Raw genomic sequence first — 5,276 nt, 5'->3', positions numbered from 1 at the left:
GATATAAGTCCCGAATATCTAAATAATTTACAGGACTGAAACATCACATAATTTCCCTTTCAAATACGTAAAGCCAAATCATAGGTTAGTTTGAGATATCACTAAATGTTCTTCAATATCTTTGACATCTCTTACTTTTCGTTCCTTTGGATTCCGGAAATATCTGTTCCTATTTAAACTTATCCTATTTGACTTTTCCAATGAAAAATCGTGGAAACTTGAACGTTGAATTCTTGAAGACGAAACCTCTGATCATTATCGAGAGTTTTCTTAGGTGACTTTGATTGTCTAAGATGTAATTGTCTAAGATGTAATTAAAGATGTAATTAACTATAAGGGCTTGCCTCTATAAGGATTTAAGAACCCATATTAATCTAAACCTTATCTAAGCTGTGTATTAGATAGGAGAATTTGTTGGCTATAAATTTTGCAGACCAAAATAGAGTCATAAACTTTTAAGTTTAGATAGTTAAGCCTACTAATAAGTGATATGTTCATCCTTCGAGATGATATATCATTTATGGTATTGTGCTAAGCTATTTAAACTATCAGATATATGAGGTCTACCCGGTCTCATCATTTTCAAAAAAAATAATATATATATATATATATATATATCATTTTCACAAAATTAAAATTACAATATATTACAATATATATATTATGTAGTAGCATGGGCAGAAGTTGAGAGTTGCACGACTTGTGCGCTACCTAGGTCGTAGTTGGCCACATATTTGTAGTTGTGAGTTTTGATGTCATTCATAAGTCGTAAGGGCAAGATTCAGGACTTGCGCGAGCAATGCACTATGTAGGTCTTAGTTGGTCATGTAGGTTGTATTTATGAGCTGTGACAACGTCCGTAGTAGAAAGCCGCTGCCAACTGACACTTCTGAATCAACCATTCACGGCTCACATAACCAAGTATTAGTAGAAGTTGTGAGCCACGTAAGTCGTAGTTAGTCACATAGGCCATAGTCATGAGCTATGATGATGTTTGTAGGTCACATGGGTTAAAGTCAAGAGCTACACGAGCTGTGGACCACATAGCTCGTAGTTATTCAGGCAGACCTTAGTGGTGGGTTATGTTAATGTGTTTATATCCTAGGGGATGGAGTCTGGAGCTGCATAAGTTGTGAGCCACATAGGCTATGGTTGGTCATGCAAATCATAGTGATGAGTTGTGATGATGTCCGTAAGCCGCAGGATAATGAGTCGAGAGTTGCAAGAGGTGGTGCCATGTAAGTCATAGCTAGTCATGCAGGTCATAGTGGTGAGTTGTGAAGACATCCGTAGCCCGCAAATGCAAAATTTAGGAGCTGCACGAGTTGTATGCCACATAGGTTGTACTTGGTCATATAGGTCGTAGTGGTGGGGTGTGATGTCTTTCATATGTTATAGAGGCAAAAGTCGGGAGTTGTATGAGTATGTGGCACGTAGGCCATAATTGGTCGCGTAAGTCGTATTGGTGAGTTGTGATGTTGTCTATAAGCAGCATAGGCAGGAGTTGAGAGTTGCACACGTTGTGCGCTACATAAACCATTTGTTGGTCACATAGACCGTAGTTGTGATTTGTGACTTAGTTTATAATCCGCAGTGGCAAGATTTGAGAGTTGCATGAGCAGTGCAACATGTAGGTCGTAGTTGGTCATGTAGGTTGTATTGTTGAGCTGTGACGACGCCCGTAAGCTGTAGAGGCTAAAGTAGGACTTCTAAGTCATCTTTGTTGTCCTTTCCCTATAAGGGTGTAGTGCAACATTCAAACTCAGTAGACCAACACATTGTACAATATTTTAAACCAGATGCTTGCTGAAAAAACAAATGCAACAAATAAAGAAGAAAAGTAAAAGTAACATGATGTGCATTTTCTTTACTATTTAATATATAGACTTTCATAACATCTGACCCACACACATACTATAGGTCTGAAGTTGTAGGAGTCTTAATCAAAATAAAAACTCATTCCAATAAAAATTGACCCAAAAGGAAACAGAGAGAAAGAAAAAAGAAAATTCAAAGTTAAATGTCTTCGCTCTTTACTTTTGCTTGAAGATTTAGCCTCAAAAATTCTGACTAAAAGTCAGTCAAAATGATCATAAATTTCTTAAAAATTCGTCTATATATATCCCACAAAAGATTTAAATTCAAATCTTATAATTTTACCCAAAACTAACTCAAAATACAACATATTTTGGCCAATATAAGAAATTTAATATAATAGTGCTTTTTCTGGAGCAATAGTTCTACTAATTTTCAATATGATACCAACAAAATAGAGAGCTAGATGCTACACTACATTCATTTGACACTGTTTTTGGTTTTTTTAATTGAACTCGGAGTTGTCAACTTGTCTATTTATATGACATCGTCATATGATTCCCTTTTCCAAATAAATATCCCTCTCAAATCACATAAATAATCTGAAGATGAGAGGAATAAAAAAGAATGATATACGAAGAAAGTTGACAAACAAATTAAAAATAAACATGGAGAGCTTATGTAGGGTAATCATCGTGTGATAGGTTATTAATGTACAAGCAAACAAGATCAGGTTGAAGCACCTTGAGGCTATATCCATGATGAAGTCCCTTATAAAAGCAATCCATAAAACTACATAACCAAAACATTTATATTTTGTTCCAGGGTTAAGAGCACTCCCAAACGAATGTATTCTTTTACTTAATTACATCTTTAGAAATACTCAAGAATACTCTCGATAATAAGGGTCATGCTTACATTTTTATGTTAATTATCAAAAATAAGTGTCACAAAGGATAATTATTTCAACCAGAAGCATCCTGCCACCTCCAGAACTTATATCGAGCCACATGGGAGAGGATAAACACCTCTTATTCATGAATGGATGGTTGCATGTCGATGAGCGAGACTTAAGAAATAATAGGGTTGAATTAATCAGAACTTCCCTGTGTTTCAAAGCTCACTGGACCATTGACACATCTAAAATATATAATCTTTATGTACACATTTTTATACATATTTTTAATATATTGTGTTTTAATGAAAGGTATTTGTGTGTTTTTCTTTCAAGTACAATCAAATGGATGAAAAATGGTGAAACGAGTGAAAAATAATCAAATTTGGAGCAAAAATGAAGATGGTGTGCAAAAGAACTGTGGCACCTAAGCACCCAGAACTGGCGCTTACGCGTCAGTAAAACCGAGAAGGCCGTGGCTAAGCGCCAAAAATCTCATGCTTAAGCGCCAGAAGTAGTTACTCAATGTTTCAATAAAATTGGATGAATTTTTGAAAAGGTGTTTGAAGTAACCCTTCATGAAAATATGAGAAATAGTTAATGGACATAAAAATGCATTCAATTGGCTTTTGAAAGGAGGTAACTCTTGGAAGATTCATTGAATGTTGACACATTTTGAAGAGACACCAATGCACCTTTTAAAAAATTATAAAAGAAGACATTATAAAAGAAGACTTGGATAGACTTGGATTGAATAACTCTCTCTATCTCTTTTCTTCTTTTTAAGAGACTACTACACACGCTGCCGCCCCCTTTTCTTTTTATTTTGAGTTGTAGTTTGTATTGTAAGGGAATGAAGAGATTAAAAGGAACATCCAAAGTTTGGTGGAGAGGATTTGAGATAAGTTTTTATATTTTTGACTACATTTACTTTTAATTTAGACTTCTTGTTTGTTTGCATGATTTCTACTTTTAAACTTAAGTGTGATTGTGTTTACTCCATGAATTCCGAGTAGTTTTCTTTATCTTTTTCCTTAAAATAATAAGTGATTAAGTATTGCATGACAGTTGTGTGAATTATTAATCTTTAATATTGGAATAAGTTGTGATAATTTTAAACTTTGTACTTCATTTACTTCTTGATTTGGCTAATTAAGATGTTATTATCTGTTGTTATCTGTTGTGAGAACATGTATGTGAGAACATGTAAGATCCGAGATGGTATTGTCTCAGTCAACTAATGGTAAGAATCACGTGAGATTGTATGGATGAGAATGTAAGTCATATGATTGAGTGCAAATAAATAGAGAACTAAACTTTAAAGAGTGTAGAATTAGATGACTTTAGAGTGATAGGCTAAAGCCCCCAATTTGGTTTATAGTTTTAGGTTTTGATACGAGATGTTAGACCCCAGGTGGAGGGAGAAGGGTAACTCTAGAGTGAGAGCTAGTTTTCTCCCTACCTAACCCGTCTTCAAGACTATTCAACTTTAAATTAGCCAATGTTCTTTATAGCATTTCTAGTAATGGTGAAGAATATTATTGCTCATATTTGACACAACAAAACCCTACGGTGGATGAACTTCTTTGTAGTATTCAAAAACTTGTTGTAGTAGGGGAATTATTATCCACCATAAAAAAACTACAAAGTTTAGAACTGATATTACTTCTTTTTGTCAGTTTAAAGGGGAATCTATTTATGATGCATGAGAACAATTTAAAGAAATACTGAGAAATTGTTCACACCATGCTATACCAGATTGATTAATAATTCAAACATTCTACAATGAATTAGTTGGATCTCTTAGAATTACTATCAATGTTGCTGCTGGTGGTTCATTGAGAAAGACTACCTTTCACCACAATAGGCTCTAAAATGATGAGGCATGGACTTTGAACATTAGAATGGACAACACATGTGCTTTATTTCAAAACTAGTGTCACCCAACGACGAGCTCTCTTGGTAAGACTAAGGGTCCGTTTGGGGCCGCGTTTTTCTCGCTGTGCGGCCCTAAATCGCGAAGCAATGCTCAAATTTATCATTTGGATATTGCGTTCGCGACCACCCACCGCTAAAATAGGCGGAACGCGGGCCGCGGGATCAACCTTGCGGCCGCGAGTTGTGGAGCGGCTTTTCCTCCTTTGCCCCGCGCTCCCTACTCTCTCGCAATCAAGCCTTTGCTGGCGATTAAGCCTCCACCATAGGCAGCCGATAAATCCTAGAGGAGGAATCAGAAGCTTTTTCTATGGAGATCTCATTAATGATCGTCTCCGCCTCATCCTGCTCACTGTCACCGTTTCAGATGCAGCGAATTGAGCAGATTGCCGAGTCTCGTCGATGACCGTCTCCGCCTCAACCATTAAACCTCCAACATTTGAACGACATCAATCCAAACAACGCCTGATAATGTTCTCCTTCAGTGCAAGGCCTTTCAAGGTAATCAAAGGTAAGTGGAGCATTTTCATTTATAGAAAATTAAAATTCCACCCACTTTATTGAAAAACTTATGTGGCTACATTAGAGACTGAAAAAAAAAAAAAAAAAAGAAGAGGAAGGGAAAGGGGCC

Source organism: Phalaenopsis equestris, unplaced genomic scaffold (assembly GCF_001263595.1).
Source record: "Phalaenopsis equestris unplaced genomic scaffold, ASM126359v1 Scaffold000428, whole genome shotgun sequence".
NCBI classification, from domain to species: domain Eukaryota; kingdom Viridiplantae; phylum Streptophyta; class Magnoliopsida; order Asparagales; family Orchidaceae; genus Phalaenopsis; species Phalaenopsis equestris.
This window is presented reverse-complemented; position numbering follows the sequence as displayed.